Source organism: Pristiophorus japonicus, chromosome 6 (assembly GCF_044704955.1).
Source record: "Pristiophorus japonicus isolate sPriJap1 chromosome 6, sPriJap1.hap1, whole genome shotgun sequence".
NCBI lineage: Eukaryota > Metazoa > Chordata > Chondrichthyes > Pristiophoridae > Pristiophorus > Pristiophorus japonicus.
This window is the reverse complement of record NC_091982.1, coordinates 138,344,102-138,362,496: the sequence shown is the minus strand read 5'-3', so window position 1 is coordinate 138,362,496 and position 18,395 is coordinate 138,344,102.

The following is an 18,395-nucleotide window of genomic DNA, read 5'->3' as shown; positions in this document are numbered from 1 at the left end:
ACTGTTACAGGTGGCCCATACATTACAGAAGCATGCCAAGACAATAAATTTGATCTACGCAATGGGGAATGACATAAGTAAATGATTACAAGCTGAGATAGCTTGCTCCGGGTATGGGGCCTGGATATTAAGTGAAGTACAACATAACTTGGAGCAACTCCAGAATGGGGACATACCAGATTGGATCCCGAACAGCATACTTAACAATGAATAACACATGCGAGATACGAAGGAATAGTCACGCATGGGTGCCAAAATTCAGATGTATTACTGGGCGGGTGAATATGATCGGATTTGTGTTGTCCATACCACAGTATGACGTAACAAAGGGAGACCCCTTATACCAGATCGATAGTATCGGTGAAGTAAGAAACCAAACTCGGTTACGTTACCATCAGCCTGCCAGACGAGTGATTAAAATTAAATTAGTACGAAAGGCATTGACATAACCGATTGCTATAAAAATAATCAAGTGATTTAATGTCGAGGTACGCCACGAATGACGAATGATGATTGCAGATTCCACCAAACAAACGGATGCATGCTGAGTATCACTCCTCTCGAACATGATTCCGAAACAATCGCTGCTCCACAAGGGAATCGAGATTTGGTGCGTGAGCACAGGAGCAGCCAACCCGACAATTAAGACCAGGGGAGGAATCACCCCATGTGTCATCAGCAACCCTAACTTCTGGGGAAAATAAACATAAATGGATACCACATGCATCCCGAGACAACGGAAATCATCCACGGAACAGTCACGGATACCCTCCGAGAAGGGTACCAGGAGGCGGTATGGGAACCGCAAGAAAAACAGATACCTGAATTAAGTGAAGAACGATTAGTGCAATATTCAGCTGATGGAAGAAATAGACAAACCTACAAAGAGACACTAACGCGATGCTGGCCAACCAGCCTTGGTACTCAAAACTGTGGAACATTGGACTTAATATTCAGATCCACCCATGGATAAGAATTATATCACATGCACTTGTAGTAATACAAGGCCTGGTCCTGATGGTACTGGTAGGGCTAACCTGTGCACGAATTAAACAGGCCAAATGACACGGTAGAGCACGCGCTATGATTAAGGCCATAAGGGATGAAAATTTAAGCAGACCGACAGGAAGGACTTACCTTATATAACTCTGCGGGAAAGGTCTCAGGAGATCCCGAAGCTTGGGAGATGGCCACCCAGGTGAACGGACCTATCTGGAACTTGCCTGCAGGGAGATCGTTATCGGGAAATATGGCCAGCTTGGCGTATAGCCAAGGGCAAAAAGAATTGTAAGAGAAATTTGGCATTAGGGGTACCAGTGGGGCAAGGGTTAAAGTGCTGGTTCCTGCACCGATCCATAAGGAGGTAAAAGGCCTCTCTTAGGCCTTGTACATTCCAGTACCAAGGCTCCAGGAGTTATTAATTCAATAATATTCCGACAGGATACGATGTGAGAACCTAAACAGACATTGATAAGACCTTGCGAAGAGGCTCGAGGCAGACTCACGGGCATCAAGGAGAATCAACAAATTCTGACCGAATGAAATAATTCTAGTCACGGCCTAAGGTGGTCACGAGGGTCTTGGCCTGTCAATCCAAAGTAGCACTAATAAGGTAGTCCAATTAGAGAAGTAGCACTTATAAGGTAGTCCAATTAGAGATTTGGGAGGTCTTACCAGGGAACAGAGGGGTTTTTGAAATGTATAAAATTTGTATGATAGTGCTGTTCGGGGAGCATCTCCACTCGTAATAAAAGATCGTTATACCTTGCCATTCGTCTCTGTCTGCTAACTCCGGGGGCTGTTACGCGGGTTGGGGCAAGCGTCGACCCTCTATATCGGGGGCTCGCTCGTGGGAGGAGAAGCCTTCCCATTTTCCCCTTATATCTTCCATTTTTCTAAACATGTGAAACCCATTATTAAAAGTAACTTTTTTTTAAGTATCCTTTGTGGAAAAATGGTCAAAAGATCATGAAGACTGGGGCTCTCGCTGTTCCATGTTCGATGTATTTGAAGACTGGCACTCTCCCTGGTCCATGTCATCATCATAGGCAGTCTCTCGAACGAGGATGACTTGTCTCCACATGCATTCACAGATGTTTCAATGAAACATAGAAACATAGAAAATAGTTGCAGGAGTAGGCCATTCGGCCCTTCGAGCCTACACCACTATTCAATGAGTTCATGGCTGAACATGCAACTTCAGTACCCCATTCCTGCTTTCTCGCCATACCCCTTGATCCCCTAGTAGTAAGGACTAAATCTAACTCCTTTTTGAATATATTTAGTGAATTGGCCTCAACAACTTTCTGTGGTAGAGAATTCCACAGGTTCACCACTCTCTGAGTGAAGAAGTTTCTCCTCATCTCGGTCCTAAATAGCTTACCCCTTATCCTTAGACTGTGACCCCTGGTTCTGGACTTCCTCAACGTTAATAAGAACATAAGAATAAAAGAACATAAGAATTAGGAACAGGAGTAGGCCATCTAGTCCCTCGAGCCTGCTCCGCCATTCAACAAGATCATGGCTGATCTGGCCGTGGACTCAGCTCCACATACCCGCCCGCTCCCCGTAACCCTTAATTCCCTTATTGGTTAAAAATCTATCTATCTGTGATCTGAATATATTCAATGAGCTAGCCTCAACTGCTTCCTTGGGCAGAGAATTCCACAGATTCACAACCCTCTGGGAGAAGAAATTCCTTCTCAACTCGGTTTTAAATTGGCTCCCCCGCATTTTGAGGTTGTGCCCCCTAGTTCTAGTCTCCCCGACCACTGGAAACAACCTCTCTGCCTCTATCTTGTCGATCCCTTTCATTATTTTAAATGTTTCTATAAGATCACCCCTCATCCTTCTGAACTCCAACGAGTAAAGACCCAGTCTACTCAATCTATCATCATAAGGTAACCCTCTCATCTCCAGAATCAGCCTAGTGAATCGTCTCTGTACCCCCTACAAAGCTAGTATATCCTTCCTTAAGTAAGGTGACCAAAACTGCATGCAGTACTCCAGGTGCAGCCGCACCAATACCTTGTACAATTGCAGCAGGACCTCCCTGCTTTTGTACTCCATCCATCTCGCAATGAAGGCCAACATTCCATTTGCCTTCCTGATTACCTGCTGCACCTGCAAACTAACTTTTTGGGATTCATGCACAAGGGCCCCCAGGTCCCTCTGCACCGCAGCATGTTGTAATTTCTCCACATTCAAATAATATTCCCTTTTACTGTTTTTTTTCCCAAGGTGGATGACCTCACATTTTCCGACATTGTATTCCATCTGCCAAACCTTAGCCCATTCGCTTAACCTATCTAAATCTCTTTGCAGCCTCTCTGTGTCCTCTACACAACCCGCTTTCCCACTAATCTTTGTGCCATCTGCAAATTTTGTTACACTACACTCTGTCCCCTCTTCCAGGTCATCTATGTATATTGTAAACAGTTGTGGTCCCAGCACCGATCCCTGTGGCACACCACTAACCACCGATTTCCAACCCGAAAAGGACCCATTTATCCCGACTCTCTGCTTTCTGTTAGCCAGCCAATTCTCTACCCATGCTAATACATTTCCTCTGACTCCGCGTACCTTTATCTTCTGCAGTAACCTTTTGTGTGGCACCTTATCGAATGCCTTTTGGAAATCTAAATACACCACATCCATCGGTACACCTCTATCCACCATGCTCGTTATATCCTCAAAGAATTCCAGTAAATTAGTTACACATGATTTTCCCTTCATGAATCCATGTTGCGTCTGCTTGATTGCACTATTCCGATCTAGATGTCCCGTTATTTCTTCCTTAATGACAGCTTCAAGCATTTTCCCCACTCCAGATGTTAAACTAACCGGCCTGTAGTAACCTGCCTTTTGTCTGCTCCCTTTTTTAAACAGAGGCGTTACATTAGCTGCTTTCCAATCCAATGGTACCTCCCAGAGTCCAGAGAATTTTGGTAGATTATAACAAATGCATCTGCTATAACTTCCATCATCTCTTTTAATACCCTGGGATGCATTTCATCAGGATCAGGGGACTTGTCTACCTTGAGTCCCATTAGCCTGTCCAGCACTACCCCCTTAGTGATAGTAATTATCTCAAGGTCCTCCCTTCCCACATTCCCGTGACCAGCAATTGTTGGCATGATTTTTGTGTCTTCTACTGTGAAGACTGTAAGCAAAATAATTGTTTAAGGTCTCAGCCATTTCCACATTTACCATTATTAAAGCCCCCTTCTCATCTTCTAAGGGACCAACATTTACTTTAGCCACTCTTTTCCGATTTATATATCGGTAAAAGCTTTTACGATCTGTTTTTATGTTTTGCGCAAGTTTACTTTTGTCATCTATCTTTCCTTTCTTTATTGCTTTCTTAGTCATTCTTTGCTATCACTTAAAATTTTCCCAATCTTCTAGTTTCCCACTAACCTTGGCCACCTTATATGCATTGGTTTTTATTTTGATACTCTCCTTTATTTCCTTGGTTATCCACGGCTGGTTATCCCTTCTCTTACCGCCCTTCTTTTTTACTGGAATATATTTTTGTTGGGCACTAGGAAAGAGCTCCTTAAAACTCCTCCACTGTTCCTCAATTGTGCCACCGTTTAGTCTGTGTTCCCAGTCTACTTTAGCCAACTCTGCCCTCATCCCACTGTAGTCCCCTTTGTTTAAGCACAGTATGCTTGTTTGAGACACTACTTCCTCACCCTCAATCTGTATTACAAATTCAACCATACTGTGATCACTCATTCCGAGAGGATCTTTTACTAGGAGATCGTTTATTATTCCTGTCTCATTACACAGGACCAAATCTAAGATAGCTTGCTCCCTTGTAGGTTCTGTAACATACCGTTCTAAGAAACAATCCCGTATGCATTCTATGAATTCCTCCTCAAGGCTACCCCATGCGATTTGATTTGACCAATCGATATGTAGGTTAAAATCCCCCATGATTACTGCCGTTCCTTTTTCACATGCCTCCATTATTCCCTTGATTATTGTCCGCCCCACCATGAAGTTATTATTTGGGGGCCTATAAACTACGCCCACCAGTGACTTTTTCCCCTTACTCTCTCTAATCTCCACGCACAATGATTCAACATTTTGTTCATTAGAGCCAATATCGTCTCTCACAACTGCCCTGATATCATCCTTCATTAACAGAGCTACCCCACCTCCCTGCCCCTCTTGTCTATCTTTCCGAATCGTCAGATACCCCTGTATGTTTAATTCCCAGTCTTGGCCACCCTGCAACCACATTTCAGTAATGGGCACCAAATCATACCCATTTGTAATGATTTGTGCCGTCAACTCATTTACTTTGTTTCGAATGCTGCGTGCGTTTAGGCAAAGTGTTTTAATACTAGTTTTTAAACCATGATTTTTAGTTTTGACCCCTCCTGCAGCCCCTTTATATTCATACATATTGTCCCTTCCTATCACCTTGTGGTTTACACTTACCCCAGTGCCACTCTGCTCTGTTGCCTCCTGGCTTTTGCATTCTTTCTTGGGGTTCTGTTCATCTGAGCTCTCACCCACCCTATCCAGCTCAGAGCCCTCTCCTGGGTTCCCATCCCCCTGCCAAGCTAGTTTAAAGCCCTCTCAACCGTACTATCAAAACCACCCGCGAGAACATTGGTCCCGTCTCTGTTGAGGTGTAACCTGTCCGACTTGTACAGGTCCCACCTACCCCAGAAGCGGACCCAATTGTTCAGGAAACTAAAGCCCTCCCTCCTACTCCAACAGGAGAGTGGAGAGCACCAGTTCCCACTGTCACAGGAGAGAGAGTGGAGAGCACCAGTTCCAACTATCGCAGGAGAGAGAGTGGAGAGCACCAGTTCCCACTGTCACAGGAGAGAGAGTGGGGAGCACCAGTTCCAACTGTCGCAGGAGAGAGAGTGGAGAGCACCAGTTCCAACTGTCGCAGGAGAGAGAGTGGAGAGCACCAGTTCCAACTATCGCAGGAGAGAGAGTGGGGAGCACCAGTTCCAACTGTCGCAGGAGAGAGAGTGGAGAGCACCAGTTCCAACTGTCGCAGGAGAGAGAGTGGAGAGCACCAGTTCCAACTATCGCAGGAGAGAGAGTGGGGAGCACCAGTTCCAACTGTCGCAGGAGAGAGAGTGGAGAGCACCAGTTCCAACTGTCGCAGGAGAGAGAGTGGAGAGCACCAGTTCCAACTATCGCAGGACGGGAGAGTGGAGAGCTCCAGTTCCAACTGTCACAGGATGGGAGAGTGGAGAGCTCCAGTTCCAACTGTCACAGGACGAGAGAGTGGAGAGCACCAGTTCAGACTGTCACAGGATGGGAGAGTGGAGAGCACCAGTTCCAACTATCGCAGGAGAGCACCAGTTCCAACTGTCGCAGGAGAGAGAGTGGAGAGCACCAGTTCCAACTATCGCAGGGGAGAGAGTGGAGAGCACCAGTTCCAACTATCGCAGGAGAGCACCAGTTCCAACTGTCGCAGGAGAGAGAGTGGAGAGCACCAGTTCCAACTGTCACAGGACGAGAGAGTGGAGAGCACCAGTTCCCACTGTCACAGGACGGGAGAGTGGAGAGCACCAGTTCCAACTGTCACAGGACGGGAGAGTGGAGAGCTCCAGTTCCAACTGTCACAGGATGGGAGAGTGGAGAGCACCAGTTCAGACTGTCACAGGATGGGAGAGTGGAGAGCACCAGTTCAGACTGTCACAGGATGGGAGAGTGGAGAGCACCAGTTCAGACTGTCACAGGATGGGAGAGTGGAGAGCACCAGTTCAGACTGTCACAGGATGGGAGAGTGGAGAGCACCAGTTCCAACTGTCCTATGTTCTGATGTTCCAGTCCTGAACTTCAATTGAGGGGGTGGGAGATGCCTGGGTGTGGATTTTTTTAATTTGTGGTGACCGTTGCACACCAACCACCACACGGGCTTGACAGAGCTCGGTCTTGAACTGTTCCATGTACGATGTATTTGAAGACTGGGGCTCTCCCTGTTCCATGTTTTATTTTGGGAAGCGACCTGTTCTCTCAGACGTCCCATCATTGGAAAGAGATTTTGCTGCTCCTTTCTGCTTTGCTTGCTGAAGCAACCTATTTAATTGTTCTCTTGTCTCATCTTTACTTGCCTTTCCCCTTTCACTGCATAAGCTCCTCTCCCCATTCAATTCCACCAACAGATGTGATTTGAATCATGTTTCAGGGCCACGAGCAGACTTCAGAAACCAGCTGAAGCAAAGCACATCGAATCGCAGCTGTATAATTCAGGGGGCGAATGCTTGGCTTGGGATTCCTCAGGTTAATGCGGTTCCAGCTCCAGCACCTGCCTTTGAGGCCTCGCTGGTGGTTTTTGGCACTGTGTTTGTTTGTCTTGAATTCATTAGCTCCACTTAGGCTTATTTACATCAGATAAGCTGGTTCAAAGCTGCAGTATCACATTATATGAAGTGGTTTTGCACAAAGCCTGCTGATCTATTAGTGCGATATCGCGTGCCTTTGACCAACATGAAGCCACAGTTGTTAAGAGTCAATGGCTTGACGGAGGGACTTGTAGGCATTTGGGTCTCTGGATAATCCAAACTGAAAATTACTGCACCTACCATGATACAGCTGGAGATAAAAGCTTTATTCCTTGTAAACACTGGATTTGTAGACTGTGCAGTGCTTATGAACAGCTCGGTAGTTTATATTTATATAAAACACAGGAAACACACAGCAGCTGAGATCCTTACCTCAGGAGACCTAATGTTCACAATGGGGGCACGGGGTTACATTAATGTCAAAGGTTGAAGGAAGTTCACTCAAGTTCACTCACTGCTGAGGTCAGACATTAGTGAATATTTGAATCTGACAGTAGTTTATGGCTGCAGAGTGCCGTTAAATGCTTCGCAGGGGGAGGAGAACAAAGTTAATAGAAGGAGAAATAAGAAAGCGACGTCCGGTCAGGTAGGGAGAGTTTAGGAGAGGAGACCACAAAGCTTTCTCAGGATGGTGGATCTGGACACAACTCCTGAAGTTGGAGTGGGAAGTGAAGAAGTTTAGGGAGGGACGAGGTGACCGAAAGTTCCACCCTGATTGGCCAGAATCTGAGAACCAATGGTTGTGGCCGGGGGTGTATAGCAGCATGACGTTCCAGACACAGGGTGGGATGAGATAGTGCAGGGATTTGGGAAAAGGCTAGCATTTTGAATCATAAGCATTGAAGGATGGGGAGCCAGTGAAGGTCAGCGGACTCAGGGTGGATGACCAACCGGGAGTTACTGTGAGATGAAGGATGTGTGCTGAATTCTGTATAGATAGGTGCTGATGGAGGTGGAGGAAGGGAGATGAGCAAGAAGGGTGTGGGACCAATGTAGTTTCGAGCTGACTGTAGCGATAATAAGGGTGGTGGAATGGACAAGCATGGGCAATGCCGCAGTGAGACAAATAAGCAATCTGGGTGATGGGTATTGTCATGTATGTATGCTTGGAGTTACTAGCCACCAGGTGGCGCCACTGTCGTAGGTCATTGGGCTGTATGCACGTGTGTGCGGCCCAGGTATAAAAAGCCAGCCATCATGTAATGTAATCACTTTGGGCCCTAATAAAGCAGAGCCAGGTTTGTACCTGTGTTAGTTTACAGTATTCAGTCTATTGAGTTCTGATTTTTCAATGATATCTGCTTCAAGCTTTTGTTCGTCGTCAATGCATACCTGAGCAATCGTGATGGCCTTGCTCAAATCCAGCGTCTCCGCCAGCAGTAGCTTACGCAGGATCACCTTCTGGTTGATGCCGATTACAAAGAAGTCACGCAGCATGTCTCCCAACACGTTTTCAAACGTACATGGGCCAGTTAGATGTCTTAGGTCGGCAACGAATTCTGACACATCCTGGCCCTCAGAACGAATGTGCTTGTAGAATCGATATTGTGAGATGATGATGCCTTCTTCTGGTTTGAGATGGTCACGTACCTGAGCACAAAATTCCTCATAGTCCTTATCTGTTGAACTTGCAGGTGAGAGAAGATTCTTTATGAGTCCATAGATTTTCGGACCGCAAACCATGAGGAAGACCGCCCTGCGCCGAACTGCATCAGTGGGTTCCTTCATTTTGTTGGCCATGAAGTACTGGTCCAGGCGAGCTACAAAATCTGCCCAGTTCTCTCCCTCCACGAATCTCTCCAGAATTCCAATTGTGCTCATTTTTGCATACGAAGGTTCTTAAGTTACCTCGTCACCAAATGTTATGTATGTAATAACTCGATAGCCTGAATACTGTAAACTAACACAGGTAGAAACCTGGCCCTGCTTTATTTGGGCCCAAAGTGGTTACATTACATGATGGCTTGCCTCTCGCACTGTAAACAAGATTGTATCGTCGTTTGGCAGAGCTGCATATGGCAGGGCCTACTCAACTGCGTATGCGAAACCTGTGGCTGCCCAAAGTCCGCCAACGGGAACGAATCCGATTTCACCATGTTGGCGTTGTGGGGGCAATCATCGGCCTCATCAGTGTCGGTTTAAACAGTACATTTGTAAAGCCTGTTCGAGACTGGGGCATCTCCAGCGCATGTGTCTGCAACTGTGCAAGCGTGCTGCGACACACCACATGGAGGATGATGACCAGTACAGCGCGGATCCGGATATGCAATCCGAGATATCAGAGAAGGAAGTGTATGGACTGTAACCTTTCCTAACAAAGAGCCAACCGATAATGATTAATGTGAAACTTAATGGTGTGCCGATACCGATGAAATTAGACAAGGGTGCAAGTCAATCAATAATGAGCCAGAGGACATTCGACAAGCTGTGGGATACTAAGGCTGTGAGGCCTAAGCTGAGTCCAGTCAATGCCAAGTTGCGTATGTACACTAAAGAATTCATAACGTTGATTGGCAGTGCAGTAGTCAAGGTGTCGTATGAAGGTGCGGTTCATGATTTACCGTTATGGATTGTTCCAGGCAATGGTCCAACGCTGTTTGGCGGGACTTGGCTGGAAAAAATCAAATGGAATTGGAACGATATCAAAGCATTGTCGTCGGAGGATGGTACTCCATGTGCTCAAGTGCTGAGCAAGTTCCCCTCACTATTTGAACCAGGCATCAGCAAATTCACGGGAACCAAGGTGCAGATCCACGTGGACTTGGATGAAAGCCCCATCCATCATAAAGCTCGGGCGGTTCCATACATGATGAGGGAGAAGGTCGAAATCGAACTGAACAGACTCTAGCATGAAGGGGTTAAAAGGCAGGGGGTGGGCACAGTGTAATTAAGTCTCTGATACTAATTACACTGTGCCCACTCCCTGCCTTTTGAGACTACATTTTACTCAAGGGCAGTTGTGCAATGTGCTTCACTTGAACCCTAACCCGAACCACTTGGTCAGGGAAACTTTAAGATAAGGAAATGCAGAGAGTGTCTGTGGCAGGAACTAACTTGTGCTCAGTAACAAATACAAACCCAACTATTATATCAAAAATTATGTTCAGGCACTCTCCATCACAAACAGTTCACTCAATGTCCTCGTTACTTGCCTGGATTATCAGAACTTGTATAGAATTGAGTAGAACATTCTGTAAATAAGGAAACTATTGAACTAGTTCTTAATAAAAGAACTATTAGTATTTTCCTACCTTTGACAAACAATACCCCATAACACACCACTTATTACATGAAACCCAAACCCTAATCCTAATACAGTACATGTTCCTACAAATATTATACATGGCCGCATATCAAATTCTGCCCTCCTGAGTATCCTTGATTATAATCGCTCCACCATTGGTGGCCGTGCCTTCAGTTGACTAGGCCCCAAGCTCTGGAACTCCCTGCCTAAACCTCTCCGCCTCTCTACCTCTCTATCCTCCTTTAAGATACTCCTTAAATCCTACCTCTTTAACCAAGTTTTTGGTCATCTGCTGCAATTTCTTCTTATGTGGTTCGATGTCAAATGTTTTGTTTTTTCTTATAATACTCCTGTGAAGCGCCTTGGGACTATGTTAAAGGCGTTATATAAATACAAGTTGGTGTTGCTGTTGTTGTTATTACTTATGGTCACCAGCACTGAGGGGTAGCACATGGATGATAAATAGAAAAGCACCAAGCATGGAGTCTTGGGGCAAACTGGAGATGTACATAGAAACATAGAAACATAGAAATTTACAGCACAGAAGGAGACCACTTTGGCCTATTGTGTCCACACCGGCCGACAAAGAGCCACACGGCCCTCGGTCAGCAGCCCTGAAGGTTACATATAAACCTATGAACAATAACGGAAAGGTAAAGGGCACCCAGCCCAACCAGTCCACCCCACACAACTGGGTCACCCCTTACACCGAAACATTCTACACTCCACCCCAACCTGAGCCATGTGATCTCCTGGGAGAGGCAAAAAAACAGATAAAAACCCAGGCCAATTTGGGGAAACAAAATCTGGGAAAATTCCTCTCATACTCTTTCAGGCGATCGAAACTAGTCCAGGAGATCACCCTGGTCGTATTCGATTCCCTGCAGTACTTACCATCGTATCTGCGCCAGCCAACAAGAGGTTATCCAGTCTAATCACACTTATCAGCTCTAGGTCTGTATTCCCTGCAGGTTACGGCACTTGATATGGGTACAGGAGGAGAAACTGTTTGAGGATTTACAGTAGAGTGGCTGCATTGGGACAGATGGGAATAGAATTGTAAGAGAACATTGCAGAACCACAGTGGAGGAGAATAGAATGATCGGTGGCTGCAGAGGGTAGAGGACCAGAAGGGGTTGTGAGCCAGTGACAGTCAATAACCAGAGATGCTGTTGACTGGTCAGAAATTGGATTGATGAGTCAAGCAGGGAGTGATGAGAGAGGTGAGCATGTAATTACAATTATGCTTTCAAGAAGCTTAGAAAGGAAGGGCAGGTTAGTGACTATCGAGGAAGATACAGATCAGCCATGATCCAATTAATTGGTAGAACAATCTCGATGGGCTGAATGGCTTCCTCCTGTTCCTATGTTTCTATGAGTCAAGTGTGGACTTTTGGAAGCAGTGGTGCAGATTGCAGGAGGTAATTAGGGAAATGTATTTGCTTCATGGGTTCTTTGCTTAAGAATTCATAGCAGCACATTGCTATTAAGAACTAGTTGGTTTATTAGCAAAAGGTTGAACAATCATACTACACATTACCACTTCATCCACCGGACTCACAACCACCTGCCTCATCGTGGATCCCCTGAATCCAACTAGTTGGGGTTTTATTGAGTCTTGTGCACACCACGTGACCGGCTAAGCCACTCCCAACTCAACAGCTCTACAACTATTTTAGCTGAAACAATAATCAAGTGCCCCCTGATTAAAGGGGGGCACTAAAACCGACCAAATAAACCAATTAAACTTTGGACGGTAAACTTAAATCAAATTAAAATTTAGTTGCCGGGAGTAATGATGCACTCCAGTCCCCCTGGTGCCCACCTCTCGTCAACAGCTCTACAACTATTTTAAGTAGAACAATAATCAAGTGCTCCCTGAATAAAGGGGGGTCACACTCCAGAAACTTTCATTCAAATGGCCCCTTGTTTTTTTATTGAGGGCACCAAAATCACAAATTAACAATTCAACATAAAGGGAACCTTTGTCAAATCAAATCAAATTAACTCAAATTAAAATTTGATTGCCGCGTGTGATGATGCACTCCAGTCCCTCCGGCGCCCACCTCTCTCAGAAGGCCTCGAACGTACAGGTGGACACCGCATGATCCATCTCCAGGGACACCCTGGCTTGAATGTAACCGTGGAAGAGAGGCAGGCATTCGGGCTGAACAATCCCCTCGACCGCCCGCTGCCTGGGCCGGCTGATGGCCCTCTTGGCCAGGCCCAGGAGCAGTCTGACGAAGAGGCCCTCGGACCTACCCGCTCCCCTCCGCACAGGGTGCCCAAAGTTCAGGAGTCAACAGCTTTACAACTCATTTCGTTGTGAACAAAAATAAGCAGTTAGTTCAAGTGCCCCCTGAGTAAAGGAAGGGGATACTCCAAACACATTTCAAGTGCCCTTTTTTTTTTGTCTTTTTTTTTGTTTATTTTGTGGGGTTTTCGTGGGGTCTTTTGGGCACCGAGAGGCAAATTATACAAGTGCCCCTGACTGGGGGGGACACTAAAACCCGGCAGTAAAATCAAATTAAACTTTAAAACATATAAAATCAAATTAAAATTTGGTTGCCGGAGGTAATGATGCACTCCAGTCCCTCCGGCGCCCATCTCTCGCAGAAGGCCGCGAGCATACCGGTGGACACCGCATACTCCATCTCTAAGGACACCCTGGCTCAGATGTATGCAAGGAAGAGAGGCAGGCAGTCAGGCTGAACAACCCCTCGACCACCCGCTGCCTGGACTGGCTGATAGCACCCTTGGCCGTGCCCAGGAGCAGTCCTATGAGGAGGCCCTCGGACCTACCCGCTCCCCTCCGCACAGGGTGCCCAAAGATCAGGAGTCAACAGCTCTATAATTCTTTTGTAGAAACAAAATGAACAGTTAAATCAAGTGTCCCCTGATCTGGGGGACACTCCAAACACTTATCAAGGCCCTTTTTTTTTGTTTGTTTGTTTTTTGGGGGTTTTTGTATTTTTTGGGGGGTTTCTTTGGGTACTAAAACCATACGTTATACAAGTGCCCCCTATAAAACAACAACTCTACAACTCTTTTGGTTGGAACACAAAATTAAACAGTTAAATCAAGTGCCCCCTGATCTGGGGGACACTCCAACATTTTTCAAGGCCCTTTTTTTTTTTTTAATTTGTGTTTTTCTGGGGAGGTTTTTGGGGTTTTTTTGGGCACTAAAACCATAAATTATACAAGTGCCCCCTATTAAAGGGGAGGGGGACACTAAAACCCGGCAATAAAACAATTTAAACTTTAAAACATATAAAATCAAATTAAAATTTGGTTGCCGGGGGTAATGATGCACTCCAGCCCCTCCGGCTCCCACCTCTCGTGGAAGGCCGCGAGCGTACCGGTGGACACCACGTGCTCCATCTCTAAGGACACCCTGGCTCGGATGTAGGCGTGGAAGCGAGGCAGGCAGTCAGGCTGAATGACCCCCTCGACCGCCCGCTGCCTGGACCGGCTGATGGCACCCTTGGCCGTGCTCAGTAGCAGTCCTATGAGGAGGCCTTCGGATCTACCCGCTCCCCTCTGCACAGGGTGCCCCAAGATCAGGAGTCAACAGCTCTACAAACCTGTGAGCATACTCACAGGTGCATACATTACAATTAGCTGCTGGGCTGGGTGGGGGTTGATGAGCTGATGGTGGGACTCATGTAGGAGATGAGTCTAATGAAGGCTAGCAGAGTGATTTGGGTAGAAGATGCAGCATGTAGTAGGGTTTGGAAGAGACCTTGGAGAAAGTGAAGTCAATTGAGTGGATGGCCTTAAATCAGAAGCCAAGAAGTTGGGTCCATGATCTGTAGCCATCTCATGTCACAGTGCGACCGAGTTACACAATTACTGGTTAATGTGACGCCTTAAGATATGTTTAATAATTGCTATTAATTCTAAAGAATTACATAAATTAAAGACTTAATTTATATTTAGGTGCTAAGTCCCTCTAAATATAGATGAATAATCCCACATGGAGCCACAAATCACCTGTAAAAGTACAGTAGCATTGCACACACAATTACTAATGCAGATATTACAGAATACCGAGCAAGGAAACAGGTCCAACCACTCTATGTTGGTATTTATGTTCCACACAAGCAGTGTCCAAATACTGTGTACCCACTCTGTTCCCATATATCTCTTTATTCCCCTTTCCCTCAACCTCCTATCAAATGTATTCTCAAAAATTGGCATGATCTCTGCTTCAATCATTAACTGTAGCACACTCCATCCTCTCAAACCTTGATGTAATAAAGGTTCTCCTGCTCTCTGTCCTGAAGCTTTAACATTTAATCTTGCATCTATGTCCCCTCAACCACTGGAACTAGTCTGTTTCTATTTATTCTGTCCCATCCCTTCATCGTGTCAGCTGTGGCTCAGTGGGTGGCACCCTTGCCTTTGAATCAGAAAGTTGTGGGTTCAAGTCCCCCTCCATGAAACCTATGCATATAAATCTAGGCTGACACTCCAGTGCAATGTTGAGGGAGTGCTGCACTGTTAGAGGTGCAGTCATTTGGATGAGATGTTAAACTGAGGCCCTGTCTGCTCTTTCAGGTGGATGTAAAAGATCCCATGGCATTATTTTGAAGAAGAGCAGGGGAGTTATCCCCAGTGTCCTGGCCAATATTTATTCCTCAATCAACATAACAAAAACAGATTATCTGGTCATTATCACATTGCTGTGTGTGGGAGCTTGCTTGTGCGCAAATTGGCTGCTGCATTTCTCACATTAGACCAGTGACTGCACTCCAAAAGCACTTCATTGACTGTAAAGTGGTTTGAGACGTCTGGTGGTCGTGAAAGGTGTTATATAAATCCGAGTCTTTCCTTCTTTCTTTCATAATTTTAAAATCCTCCCTCAAAACATCCTTCTTGTAATCTCATAATGTTGTCACCTCTGCAAGCAAATCATCAGTGTATTGGAGCCAGAGTCATGCCCTGTGACAATACATACTGAGGGAAGGAGAGCCGTTAGACAAAATTCAGCGCCCTTTAAAGCAGTACTTGATGCCTCTTCGGAGCAGTTGAGAACTGCTGCAAAAGTAGACTATGATTCACTGCATTGTAAGGCCAAGAGGGCCATTAGGGAGATGAAACAGCATCATTGTGTTGTATTCATCTGCAAGGGCACACAATTACGCACACAGATCCTGAATCAATTTCCTGTTGGCTAATCTTCACTCAACCAACATCACTAAAAAAAACTCAGATGATCTGATCATTATCACATTGCTGTTTGTGGGAGCTTGCTGTGCGCACACTGGCTGCCGTGTTTCCCACATTACAACAGTGACTACACCCCAAAAGTACTTCCATTGGCTGTAAAATGCTTTGGGATCTCCGGAGGCATGGAAGGTGCTATGGAAATGCAAGTCATTCTTTTTATTGGAAGTATTCCACTGCTCAAACAAAAGGCATTCTCGGGCCTGGAGGGAGCTCTGTACTGAGGTTACATCCAACCACGTGACTTGAGTAATGGCCACCTGCATTAGAGGAGTCTCGCTGATACTGTTGGCTCTTCATTTGATGCCAAAGATACCAGAAATGTGAGGGTACACATATCAGGAAAGGATGAACAGGCTGGGTCTCTTTTCTCTTGAAACAAGAAGGCTGAGGGGTGACCTAATAGAGGTCTTTAAAATGATGAAAGGTTTTGATAGAGTGGATATAGAGAGAATGTTTCCACTTGTAGAGAAGAGCAAAACTAGAGGCCATCAATATAAGATAGTCACCAAGAAATCCAGTGGGAAACTCAGAAGGAACTTCTTTACCCAGAGAATGGTGAGAATGTGGGACTCGCTACCACAGGGAGTGGTTGAAGCGAATAGTATCGATGCATTTAAAGGGCGGTTAGACAAGAATATGAAGGAGAAGGGAATAGAGGGTTATGCTGATAGAGTTAGATGAGGAAAGACGGGAGGAGACTCGAGTGGAGCATAAGCATTGGCATGGACTGGTTGGGCCTAATGGCCTGTTTCTGTGCCGTTTATCCTGTGTAATCCCATGTAACACATCATTACTGAAGAGATCAAAAAGGATGGGTGACAGTGGACAACATTGCTTCACTTCTCCTGTGAGAGAAATGAGTTCAGTGAATCTCCCATCTCACCTTACATGGTTAGTCTGAAAAAACAAATGAAGGGACACCAATATCAGCGAGACTCTTCTACTGTTCGGTCTCACTACATTCCCCCTTTTTGTGAATAGAAACCACACTGTGCTCTGGAACATTAAAGGAATGCGGATCCTGTTCAGCATTCTCAGACTCAGGTGATCTCCGGGATCTTTTCTGTTCTCCGCCCCCTCACCTGGAGCAGATATTAGTCACTTGGCACGAGTATTGCCCAGGCCTAGTGCCCTTTAGCTAGGTGGCCCTAGGCATAGTCCACTTCCTCCCTTTGAACTGGTTAACTAAGGCATTCTGCCGACACTGCAAACGTCTCACATGGGTGAGGTGGATTTGTGGCAAGATTTAATGGCTGCAGAGAGGGAGGGCTCTGACTTACACTGAACTGTCACTGAGTATCCTGAAGGGGAAGTCAGTCTCATGGTGGGCAGATGTCTTTGCCGAAGCCCCTCACACAGAGCCCTGGATTAAGGTGATGGTCACAGGTAAGCCTAGCATGAGGCATTGAGCTTAGACGTCTATATCATAGACCACCAACGATGTCTCCACAAGATCCTGAAAGCCCCCTGGGAGGACAGACACACCAACGTTAGCGTCCTTGACCAGGCCAACATCCCCAGCATCGAAGCACTGACCACACTTGATCAGCTCCACTGGGCAGGCCACATAGTTCACATGCCAGACACGAGACTACCAAAGCAAGCGCTCTACTTGGAACTCGTCCACGGCAAACAAGCCAAAGGTGGGCAGAGGAAACGTTACAAGGACACCCTCAGAGCCTCCCTGATAAAGTGCGACATCCCCACTGACACCTGGGAGTCCCTGGCCAGAGACTGCCCTAAGTGGAGGAAGTGCATCCGGGAGGGCGCAGGGCACCTCGAGTCTCAATGCCGAGAACATACAGAAATTAAGCGCAGGCAGCGGAAAGAGCGTGCGATAAACCAGTACCACCCACCCCTTCCCTCAACAACTATCTGTCTCACCTGTGACAGAGACTGTGGTTCTCGTATTGGACTGTTCAGCCAAAAAGGACTAATTTTAAGATTCCGAGGCACTGCCTATGATGATGATATATCATAGAATCACAGATTGTCACATCTTCACTTACATGGATAGTTTGAATTAAGGGCCATCAATATCAGCGATATAGTCTATGATAGAACCATAGCATCTTACAGCTCAGAAGGAGGCCATTCGGCCCATCATGCCTATGCCAGCTCTTTGAATGAACCAGCCAATTTGTTCCACTTTCCCCAACATCACATTGGCTAGCATGCCCCAATCTGCCCTCTGTGGTATAAATGACTCTTTGAGGGTCAAGCTAACCTAATCCGTCCGGCGAGAAACTGAGCGGATTGGATTGGGCACCCATCTTACACCCCACCCAACTCTGCTTTCCATGGACTTCAATGGGCGGGGTGTAAAACCAAGGCCCAGTCAGCCATTGGTAGCCATTAACTGGAGACTGAGTGTGGGAACATGACCTTTTACAGGCCTAGCACAGTGCCCACACTGTTTCAAATGATAAAGGCATTCCATAGGGTAGATAGAGAGAAGCCATTTCCTCTGCTGTGGGGAATCCACAAGGGGACACAATCTTAAAATCATAGCTGAATGGGTGATGTCAGGAAGCACCTCTTCAGACACACGGGAGTGGGAATCTGGCACTCTCTCCCCTAAAAGGCTGTCAATG